This window comes from Brachionichthys hirsutus, chromosome 8 (assembly GCF_040956055.1).
Source record: "Brachionichthys hirsutus isolate HB-005 chromosome 8, CSIRO-AGI_Bhir_v1, whole genome shotgun sequence".
Classification (NCBI taxonomy): Eukaryota; Metazoa; Chordata; class Actinopteri; order Lophiiformes; family Brachionichthyidae; genus Brachionichthys; species Brachionichthys hirsutus.
The window spans coordinates 220,843-233,719 of record NC_090904.1 but is presented as its reverse complement, the minus strand read 5'-3'; positions in this window follow the sequence as shown (position 1 = coordinate 233,719).

Genomic DNA, 12,877 nt, shown 5'->3' with positions numbered 1-12,877 from the left:
TGTCCAGAAATACAACTTTTGTCATTGCTGGTTCTTATTTATTGTCACGCATTACTGGGTAGTTTAGGTTTATTTTAACAAACTGCGTGCTTGTCTTTGTGCCGCTATGACAAAACACTAATATTCAATGAAGAATTTTAATATTATTAATAATGAGAACAGGATCAGCTGGTAAATTTGTCTTTCATGTTCATGTTGCACCACAAAATCTATGGCAAGTAAGTAAATCTAGTCAGTACTCGCATAAACATGGAGGAGTAATAAATAGAATAGAACAGGATAGAAAGCCTTTATTGTCATTGCTTAGTGGATATACAATGAGATTAGGAGTAATAAACAAGCAGCTGTTAAATAACCTGGTCATTAACCTTCGGTACAACTAAATCAAACTAGTACTTCAGTGCTAATGAACCTGATCCACGTCTGTTGTTTACGACTATTGTTATTGGAATATGAGGTATAATTAGTTTGTTCATGGAGAACAACATTTCCCCTTTCTTCAGCATTTATATCTGAACATGTGTTTGCTATTGATCTTAACTTAAATCTGTTGTGTTATCTCACAATAGTGGATCTTCTGCCAATCCTATAAATGTAGATCATCTGAAGTGCCGGATTTGGAATATTACTGGGATCCAGAGTTTGATATTTGACTCCTCTTACGAGGACGTCGTTGCATTTTTGTCCACGTCCATATAGGAATTATTTTTGAAGTTTAACGTGTACTCTCAACAATAGTGCACGTTCTGGATCCAGATGATAATCTGAATCACCACCCCAGCATTATCCAACCCCCCTGTACACCTGTTAATCACACAAGAGGAGAGGGGGGGTAGCATTATCCAACCCCCCTGTACACCTGTTAATCACACAAGAGGAGAGGGGGGGCAGCATTATCCAACCCCCCTGTGCACCTGTTAATCACACAAGAGGAGGGGGGGGGCAGCATTATCCAACCCCCCTGTGCACCTGTTAATCACACAAGAGGGGGGGGGGGGGCAGCATTATCCAACCCCCCTGTGCACCTGTTAATCACACAAGAGGGGGGGGGGGCAGCATTATCCAACCCCCCTGTACACCTGTTAATCACACAAGAGGAGAGGGGGGGCAGCATTATCCAACCCCCCTGTACACCTGTTAATCACACAAGAGGAGAGGGGGGGCAGCATTATCCAACCCCCCTGTACACCTGTTAATCACACAAGAGGAGGGGGGGGGCAGCATTATCCAACCCCCCTGTACACCTGTTAATCACACAAGAGGAGGGGGGGGGCAGCATTATCCAACCCCCCTGTGCACCTGTTAATCACACAAGAGGAGGGGGGGGGGGCAGCATTATCCAACCCCCCTGTGCACCTGTTAATCACACAAGAGGAGGGGGGGGGCAGCATTATCCAACCCCCCTGTACACCTGTTAATCACACAAGAGGAGGGGGGGGGGGCAGCATTATCCAACCCCCCTGTGCACCTGTTAATCACATAAGAGGAGGGGGGGGGGGCAGCATTATCCAACCCCCCTGTACACCTGTTAATCACACAAGAGGAGAGGGGGGGCAGCATTATCCAACCCCCCTGTACACCTGTTAATCACACAAGAGGAGGGGGGGGGGGCAGCATTATCCAACCCCCCTGTACACCTGTTAATCACACAAGAGGAGGGGGGGGGCAGCATTATCCAACCCCCCTGTGCACCTGTTAATCACACAAGAGGAGGGGGGGGGGCAGCATTATCCAACCCCCCTGTGCACCTGTTAATCACACAAGAGGGGGGGGGGGGGGGCAGCACAAAGTATCCAGAATCTACTGCTCCAAGCAAAAGAGGAAGCTCTAAATGCTCTAAAAGCTCTAAATGCTCTAAAGAGTGTAACTTAAAACAAGATGTTTTCCTTTGGTGGTTTTCAGAATCTCTTCTAACAAATACAATCGTTTGTTTAATGAGCCAAAACACTTTTACTATTCAAATATAAAATATCCTGCTAAACATACAAGCCTTCCAAAAACAAAAAAACATTAAAGGCATCGAGTTTTTTAGGACTCATTTTATAATATCATATTTTAGTTTGTGTTTTTGTGTATGAAAACTGTTCCCAGTGTTTACGTTAAGGTAACATCGTAATGCATATGAAAGTACTGCCTGGGGCGGTTCCCTTTTGAGCATTGTGTTACACCTGAGTGCACGTCGCTTTGAAACTGGGGGTTCACTTCTGCCAGGGGGGGGGCAAGTGATGAGAAAAGCCACCTCCACTCTGATGCCAGCTATTCTTGGGTTTTCATGCTTGTTTTCCAATCTAATGAAATGTCTGCAGGCGGCCTTGGGGGGTCCGTTCGGTCTGCTGCGTCCCAGAGGTGGACATCATGTTTAGATTGATCACCAAACATGATCGGCCCAAACCGAAATCAGGCCCACGTTGTGCTAATTATTTCATTTGCAAACAGTGTCATGTTCTTGTCAACGTGTCTGACATGAAAACACTGGGGGGGGGGGGGGGGGGGGGCATACACACCCAATCTTTTTGGATGTTGTGCTGAAACCACTCTGTTTAAGCTACTTTGTTGTTCGGCTTGAAGCAAAATCTCACTTCAGTAAAGGTAGCTATGAAAATACTAGCCCACCTGAAAACGTTACGAATCAAATCGCTGGTTTATATCTATATATACCGTACACACACACTCACACACTCACACACTCACACACACACTCACACACTCACACACTCACACACACACACACACACACACACACACTCTCACACACACACACACACACACACACACACTCTCACACACACACACACTCTCACACACACACACACACACTCTCACACACACACACACACACACACACACTCTCACACACACACACACACACTCACACACACACACACACTCTCACACACACACACACACACACACACACTCACACACACACACACACTGCTTACAGCCTACGCGATTGGGCGGTCGTAACCAAACATTGTAAGTCGCTGAGTATCTGCATATAAAAGCTTCTGTAGATCCGTGGGGGGGGGGCGGGCGTGATGTCAGGACCTCAGACCCAGAGTCCTGTCCATTTCCACCAGATCCATCCATCATCCGGATTTAGTTAGGTAACATGAACCCTTGTGTGAAAGGTATTCTTAAAGGTCCAAACTGCTGCCTAGATAGAAACGGTTAACATTTCTGCCATTTGAGAGTAGAATGAACGCAGAAGGAAGCGTATCAATATTAATTTGTTGACGTGGTATCAAGCATAGTCTTGTTTAAGCTCCGTTGGGAGCCGACGGGAAACATGTTTTTAGAACACTGATGCAGCAGATATCTCTCAGGGTGGAAGTGCACGGCTACTATTGTTGGGATTACGGATAGCACAGATGCCGGTCTTAGGCCATGCGGAGGTTTTTGGAGCCACAGAAACCCAAAAGTACACTTAAGAACCTCAGAAGCTCGGCTGTAAGAAACCACAAATGGTTCTTTAATCGTCAGAGAAAAGCACTGCTTACAGATTTCGAGGTTCTCCACACAGTCAAACATGATCATTACCCACACAAACTTTGAAATGTTGTCTTTTAAGGATATCACCTTGAAGTTTATTCCTTGTCCTTGAGATCCTACACTGTATTGATTGTAATAGCCCAGTGTGTACACAGAGTTAATCCTGGACTGGCTAGCAGGGACAATAAGGTTCCGATGAGGGTTCTGTGTCTGCAGGGGGACCCAAACGGGACTCTGGTTCTGTCTGGGACTGTCAGCCTGGCCCAAACAATGCCTGATGGGGCTTTTAGGAGAGCGGCGTGAGTGCTGCTGTGCACGTATGTATGCCCAGCAGAACCTGCCTTTATGAAAACAGTGGCACGCTGCCCATCAGATACGAGCTCCACAGATCCTCGGAAAGAACTGAAAGGAGATCCCATAAGAACAATGCAAAGACTGTCTCGTCTCCGTCTGTCTCTCCAAGTCTTTATTCCCTGCTCTACGCACAACTTTTTCTCGTGTCTTTCTAAATGTTTCACTTCTGAACATTCTTTGCCTCTCTCACTAATCCATCCCTGCTTTTAATTTGATTCCCTGTGTTTAGCCCCCTTGGTTGTCTTCCTCCTTAATCATCTCACAGTGAGGCTGTCGACACGCACAAAGAGCAGCCCCGGACCAAACGCACACAAGCGCCCGCCCCACCAGCATCACAGAGCTCATTCTGTGACTCTCCAGGAGCCTAAAGTGTGTGCATACTTTGATTATTTGAATTTGCAATAACATTTATGTTTATTGTACACAGAGACAATATTCTCATTTTGCTCCCTGCAAATAACCCAATAGTGTTTTTTGTTAAATACTACCTTTACTTGTTTGGGAACCCAACAAAAAAAAATGTCATTAGTTTTGAAGAATTCTTCTTCGTATATGTGCTGGTGTGTGTGTGTGTGTCATGTTGAACGTGCTGAATTTTGTCCAGAGAGAATGTGTTGGTTTGATGGTGCAATGGTGTCCTTAATTATTTTAGTTTTATCAAAGGGAAATTCACATTTCAAATATTTTAATTGTTTTAGGCAGCTTTCATTTACTTTTCTAATAATCCCCCGAGGCAGCTGGAAGAGTATTTACCGTCTTTGATTTGCAGTCCTCTAGTTTTTACTTCAAGCGTTAATTAACCTTCAAATGGGGAAATTATAGCAGGCACACATGTATGCGTGCACGCCTGACAACCGCACACACGCACACACACGGCAACAACGGAGGAGCGTTTTTCCTTTGCTTTTCATCTGAGATCTCCCTCCCTCCCTCACACACGCATGCACACACACCAAACCTAAAACATGCAAGTCGACATTTCATCCTCGCTCGTCTCTTTTGTGCACCAAAGTCTGACTCAGTCTTGGCCTCCAGATTCTTTGAACTTCTGTCAGCAGGTTCAAAGACAGTCGATATCGGTTTTCTGAACCGTAATCTCTTTTGCCTTTCACTCCGTTTGTTTCTCTCTTCGACTCCTATATGTCATCATCTGCATATTTCTTTTGCCCACTTATTACATAGTTAGTAGAACATTGTACTATTTTGATATAGGCTCCCATTAAGGGTTCAGTCTAATTAAAAGAGCTCATTCATATGAAAATGGAGCACTGATAGTGATTTGCCTCCCTGGCAACAATCGCTAACCCTGCACAACGGCTCTTAATTAGAAACTCTTTTGATTGACATTGAGTATGCGCTGCACCCACATTTACACACTTGCATACATAAGTTTTCAGTAAAGCAATAAACTTGTGTAACATCTGTTATACCAACAATGTTTCACCAGAGGTTTAAATAATAATCCAGAAAATATATACATTCTCTAAAGCTCTGTTGACCCTGATCTTGTTTGTATGGACACTAAATTAGACGTATATATATTTAAGTATATTCTCTTTACCTCCCCTCATTTTGTTCGGGGTCTTATGTTGGGTTTGCTGTTCCAAAAAGATTCCTATCAGGGGCTTTTCTTCTACTCATTAGTTCCCTGCTTTCAACACTGCATATTAACAATCAGGTGTGTGTACATAATGCCTGCCAGAAGACACACAACGACATGGAGACAACAGAGGAGCGGAAGACATTCATGGGGGAGAATTAATGGAAGACACACAGTGACTGATGGCACAGAGCAAAATACAAAGCTCGTCTGATTCAACATTCATATCCCGAAACGTTCATTATAATTCTCTACATTAAATGTCAAGACATACAAGTTGTATTTATTTATTCAATAAGATTTTATTCAGCCAAGAAGAGCCTTATTGAAATTTAAGATCGATTTCTTGGCATCCTGACTGAACCAGGGACAAATGAAGAGGGTTTCTGACTGAACGTAAAGGACGGAGAATAACCGTGAAAAGAAGAATATGAAACGACAATCTAACTGGTGTACTGTGGCCTTTCAAATAAATGTGTGTTTAGGACATCACCAAAGTCCAGCACAGACACAAAGGTGGCAGCAACTAGAAGCAGGCAGGCAGGTACGATCTGAGGTTGCTAACCAACCAAGAAATCTACAATCGACATGTCCTCATCACATCTACGATGTTCCTCGTAGTCTCACAATGCTAGAAAGGAACCCCTGTAGAAGCAGTAGCTTGTTTTGAACCTGATTGGACAAAACCCTTTAATTGTTCACTTTAAAGGGACTATACTCAAAATAAATCTTGGAAATGGTGCATTTCATATCAAGGAAAATTAGTGTCCAATAATGTCTGTGCGCTGACCTAAAGGTCGGAAAAATTAAGTTGTCATCTGACTGGCTGCCGTGCATGTAAATCAAACAATATGTCATGCGATCGACCGATATTAACTTTGCGATCGACGTATTGAGCACCCCTGAGCTAGCCCTTTCAGGATCTCATATCTTACTTTTCTGTGTTGAAATGTTAGATTCTTTGTTTTCTTGTTAGCAGGATGCATTTAGCATAGTTAGCTGGATGTGCTTAATGAAAAGGGAATGGTGGCCCCTGGCAGAGGTCTACCCTCCACCGTGAGCCCGTCTACCTCTCTAATGTTTAAGATTTTATAAGCAGAGGAGTTATGATGACAATATAAGGTTGAGTTGCATCTTAAACAAAGAATTAAACGTAGTCCATTCAAGAATTAAATTAAATGCTGGAAATAATTTTCTGCATTAGAGCTAATGTTTTTTAAATCGATTGCAGACAGCATACAGGACCATGTAGGAATATGAGTTTAAGAGTGTCCTTAAGTTTAAGAGTGTGCACGCCTTAAATGTGAGTCTGCTTCTTCTCCTGGAGGATCTGACTGAGTATTTGAGGCTGCTGACTTTACTGCGTGAAACACTGCCGACTGTCCCTCCTCCAGAAGGATGGCACATTCATATTTAGTGTTACAGTACTGCGTGTTTTTGTTTGTGTAAATGCACGCAACACAACTCTGGTCATGTCTGCTGACTTTTCAGCGACTGGTATTAAGCCATAATCCTAATTTATCTGGCTTAGTTTGGATCTATTCTCATTAATTCTAATTCAAAGCTTTCAAAAATAGTATTATTTGATTGACCCTGATGGAGAAAAACTATTTAATCGTTCTGCTCCTCTTTTGATAAGTCATTGATTCTGCACTGGAGATTTAACCAAGCTAGTCCATTCATTAGTAAATGGTACATGACGACCACAGATGAAGGTCAGGAAGTCATCTGGTCAAATGATGGATGAAACACAAGCACACTGCTCAGCAGCTCTCAGGATAGTTATCAGTATTCCAGGAGATGTGAAACGGCACAACAATATAGGACAAAAGTTATCATTTTAACTGAATTTGAATTTATCATCCAAATCCGGAGTAGAGTAAACTTGTTTGGATAAATTTGTGGACGGTGTTGAGCGTCGCTTGCGGGAAGTGGAGGCTGTTTGGCATTGCTTGTGTAAGTTAACACTGATTTCCCTGCCGCTTTATTCGCCTGGTGGCTCGCGGGGGCCTATCCCAGCAGACACCCCAGGAGAGACAACCGCTCACACACACACTCGCACCTATGGATCATTTGTTGTGGCCAACATGGCTACTTGTTTCCACTGTTGTTATTTACCCACTGGTTTGTTGATGATTGACAGGTGATACCTGGTGCTTGTAGCCCACGCTGATATGAAGGTGCAACACTTGGGGCAATAATTAACACAAGAAAGCCCCCCTATAATACCACTGTGCAGATTGCCATTTTAAAGTAGGTTAATACATTTTGATACGTAATTATTTTTGTCACTTTTAGTAATTTTTCTCTTCTATGATAAAGTGAATGATGGAAAGAAAATTCACTCCCTTGAAGACACATCTCTTATTTATTTTCTTCTGTCTTTCTGCTTCCATCCCCAAAAGGCTTACTTTATTACTTTATTACTTTCATCTTTCATTTGATTTGCTCCAAACAAAACAAACTCGATTAACCTGTTTAATTCTATATTTCCAGCCACGTACATGTGTGTAACCCTCTCTGATACTGAACTAAAATGGGCATCGTGTAAATACGCAGTGTATCGGGGCATTATTCGCCGCAGCCTGTCAGTCGCTCCACTTTCAGCCACACACATGGTATTTTAGGACAAGTGTAATTCAATCAATTCACACTAGCGCTCTACCCCCCCCTCCTCCTTTCCTGCCGAACTCACCAGGTCATGTTCCGAGGCTCATGTGTTTGATTGAGGCCTCCCTCTCGTGCCTGGGAGGGAGGGGATGTGGGATCCGTAGGGAGCGATGGCTTGAACTTCCCTGAGCTGGGAAACAATTACAAGCACCGCAACCCCAACCCCCCCTGCTGCTGTTCATTTCTCCTCCGTCTGTCCACCAATATTCTTTTCTTTCTCTCCCTTGCTTTAACACCGTCCCTTCCGCCCCAGTCCTGGGGCACTATATACCCCCTCTATTTATTTGTGTATCACAAGACGGAAATGGACTCCCACGCAGGGAAAAGGGGTGAAAGCGAGGTGAACTGTGCGTGCACATCGGTGCGTAAGCAGATATGCGGTTTATATTGTGGGCGGTGAGATTTACTACCCAAAGGTACGCTGTGCACTCAGTGGTAGCATCATCATCATCATCTCTTGCAATTGCATCCCCATTTAATTAGTCATTTGTGCACTTGTCGTGGACATGCAGATGGCTCATTATAGTATTATGGTCTGAGGCGGTAACAACAGCTAAAACAACTTCTGATCCCAACTCAATAATAAAGCAGCAGATTTGTTCCTAATCTTAACAGAGAGACCTCATTTATGGTGCCTAAAACAAAAAGCCTCAATCAGACGAATAGTTCTGATAGCTCCTTCCTGCACACAACCTTCGCTTGACCTCTGGGAGACTCCTTTGAATGAAAGTGAAGGACTTCTGCTTGAGGTGGAGGAAGACGGGGTGAGCTGAGGTTCAGAGGAGCAGCTTTCTGATTGGCCCAGAGCGCGTGTTATCACCTTCATCACTGCAGCACGCTGTTGTCATTTCAGCTTGTGAACCTTTTTCTGGACAAGCTTTGATTTTTTTAAAGCTTCTCCGCCACCCTGTTGTTACAATCAAATGTTTCACTTGCTTTGACTGTCAAAGCTTTAAATGAAGTGATTATGGGCGGTGGGTGTTCTACAGGAAAACGTACTTCGCTGTTACCCTGTACCAGCAAACGTGCAAAAAGACGTGTCTCAAAGTGCACGAGTGGAGATTTGCTGCAATACTTTGTTGTAAAGAAATTATCTGCTTTATTATTTTTAACAGATGATAATTGAAAAAACCTGATTTATCATTTATTTTCAATATTGTTTTCAACCAATTTAAAACGTTGTATTTAATCACATTCTAATTTTAAACTACAACCGGTCTGTTTTATTTGGGCTGATACATTTCATGCCTCTAAAAGTTTTAAGAAGTGTGTTTGTGTTTTAAATACATTAAGCATTTAATGTTTGACTGCATTTTACTGTAAAATGATTGCAGCTTATGTATATATATTCTGAATTCTAGTCAAGAAGAGCAAAATCACAAAACCATTTAGGTACAATATACTAAATACAGTATAAATTTCAACCTAATAATTTGGACAATAAACTCTATGCTGCCCGGGTGTGTGTGTGTGTGTGTGTGTGTGTGTTTACATGTGATTTGTGTAGCTCTGAGGCTACGCTCTTCACCTGCAGGGCTGCATTCTTATCACATTGTACCCCTCTGATTGGCTTTAATCAACCCGCTGAGCTCTGATTGGGAGGTCGTAATGCGTTATAGCAACGGAGCATAAATGGCCTCATCCTAGAATTCACCTCCAACACACTGATATCCTCAACATCGTACCCTGGCTCTCTCATAGATCTTACCTTAAAGATTATGAATTTAGACTAACTTTAGTTTAACATTTCTCTATAGTAACACCTCGGCAGGTTCGTCCCCCTTTTACCTTCATACGTTTATCACAGACGGGTCAGTTTATAAAATGAATACTTTTAGTTTTCTATTGAATACTCATATAACCTAGCTGCTTATTATATTGAAGTGAGTACCGGTAATTGGCTTTTATTAAACTGTGTCGTATCATAGCAAATGTTGAGCAGAGTCAAACTGAACTGTGAGATATTTAAAATGCTCAGGAGGTTTCCCACAGGAGAGCGTTTCCCTTTGCCCTACAGGTGACTGCTAGTCTCTCTCTCTCTACTCAGACCTTCACTCTTATAGTTCCTATCAAATACGTCCAACTCTCAATTATCATTCTTAATTAAGGAACTACTCTAGAGGAATCCCATTTCCATCTGCAACCTCCAAAGGTCCTCAAAGAACATCTGAGGGTCTTTATCAGACAAAGTTTTTCCTTCATTTGAATAATTCTGAAAAATTGGTCAGAGGGAGATTTGAGAGAGAGCAGTGAAGTGGAATGAGATCTGAGTATCGCCGTGAGGGAGATCTACAGGGTTAGAGTTTAAAGATCTGTGTTGCTTATTTCTTTTTGCTTTCTCCATATATTTGATCTTCTTCTGGTCTTTGTTCTGCAGCCTTCACGGTGTATTTTATACTCATGCACGCACACAGACAAATGAACATACACGCTGGTCTGGAGGTAAAGGTGGGGGCAGGAATCATGTCCAGGGCCTGTATTTCATTACACAGGAGTGTGATAGCATCAGTCAGAATAATATTTAGCACATGCTGCCTGCTAATGAAGCAGCATTGTCCACAGACTGGAAATGAGCCTCTTTTCTTTTATCCTTCATCAGTTCTTAACAGTCCCCGCTGCCCATCCCTGATTTATGTTAATTATATTCATTATAAGTAACAATCAAATATGCAAACACTATCAAGTATTTGCTGTGTTTTGATAACTTATCGTCCATAAGCTTTTGGGATTGTATCTTATGACTGCATGTTGCTAACTGAGCTTTTGAGTCACATCAACAGAAATCATATCAATGTTGAGCTAAGCAGTTTAAGAAAAATCATTTCTATCAAAAGTCGCACTTAAATGTCCCGTGTGGAGGATTTAGGGGGATTTGCAGCAAACTTTTAAAATAACATTGACAGAAATGACCTGAAAACAAAAATCATTGTGTTTTTGTAATCTCAGATAAACTAGAGTAAATAAACTACGGTAACTATATTTATACCCAAGCGACAACCCGAATATTAGCTCTTGCTTTGTAGACCACTGTGAGGGGGTGCCAAAGCAATCCTACTCTTGCTCTGTAAATGTAACTATTTACTAGTTTTTTCAGCAATGTACATTAAGTATTAATGTAAAAGTACTTAATATGAAAAGAAGCTGCTCCTGTTATTTTATACTGGAATAGGATGTGATATTATTGCAAATCATTCATTTGAAAGCATTTCTCTGTCACTGTGGAGCTCGTTCTATCGCTGTATTATACTGCTAGCTTTATTTAATATTATGAGACACTATATAGAAAATTAGTTTGAAATCTGAACTGACAAAACAAATCATACTTCTAGTTTTTGTACACATATACAGTCATGAAATTAAAGTGTATTTATAGTGGAACACAAGCAATGTGAAATGGAAAAATTGGTTTCAAGTAACTGGACAGTTTTTGGCTAATTTGCGACATGAAATTAGTTACTTTTCCCACCACTAAACAAATTATTGGCTTTTTATTTGGATATGCATCACAATGTTTTCTGTCCAGTTATCTCAAAAACATATTGCTCCGTTTGAACAAGGGAGTTTACCCTACAGATGATAAAGCATTATAAAGCATTTTCCTTTTGCATGCGTTTCGATTATAGTATAAAAAGACAGAGTTATTATTTCACGGACGTGATTGAACCATAAAGTGTTATTTCAGTCAACTAAGAAAGGTTTGCTGAGTTCCTCTCAGACCTTTATTACATTACCTTGGTGGAAATGCGTCGTAACAATGCAGCTTTTAACACATTGACCTAATTGTAAATGATAACTTTATTAGATAAATGAGTCGATTGCAGCCGCCACAGGAACACAAGGACAAAGTTCTGTTAAACGTACTTTAAGACTGGACCACACTCGTGGATCTGATGGACGATGGCTTCGGTTTCCAGTCGGAAGATAAATTAGGTTTTATAGCTGCAGAATAAAAACGCATTTACTGATGATCCTCTGCTGGTTTATTGTCTTTATTTGGTTTTTGGTTTCGTAAAACCCTTGTGACTGTTTTATGACGATGGCGACAATTATTGCTTTACTTCAGGAAATAGTTTTCCTTAAACTGAAACCTCGTGTGTTTGCACTCGCTAAAGGGCAAATGCTTTTTGCATCATCCACCACCTTCTGACTGATCCTCTCTCCCTTAAATATTCGCTTTATTCATCTCCGGCCCTCGTCCCTGTCAACAAGATTTACAGGCTCTTTTTGTGTCCCTTTTATTTGCTGGTCGGCCCCCTTGTCGGCCCCCCCCACCCTGTCACAGAGGATGCGCTCGTGTGCCACCCACCAAATCCCTCTGAGTGTGTGCGTTTGGTGATGTCCTCGGCTCTGGTGTGTTACTGTTCGTTTTAATGTTTGATTGTTTTTAAAGCCAACTGTCCTCTAAATGAACAGAGTTAATACTATTACACAAGTCACATACTCGACTGATTGACTTAGTGAGTGTATTGGACATTAGAAACAAGTTTGTTTTGGAGCAGCTTGTTATAGCCGATTCATCAATCTGTCCGATCAGTTTGTCAATCTTCATTAATCAATGTGTCTGTCTGGTGGACCCAGTATTCCTTTAAATCCATTTAATTTTTATGTTTGACCACAGCTTGGGTCTACTTAGTTTAATTTAGTGTAAAATGTCCACCTTTATTGCTAATTCAAGCAGGAAACAAAGCAAAGATGCTGCAGCCACACCGGCAGCTTTCCATTTAGTGCCTTGAGCTAAATGCTACCGTACCAAGCGCATGA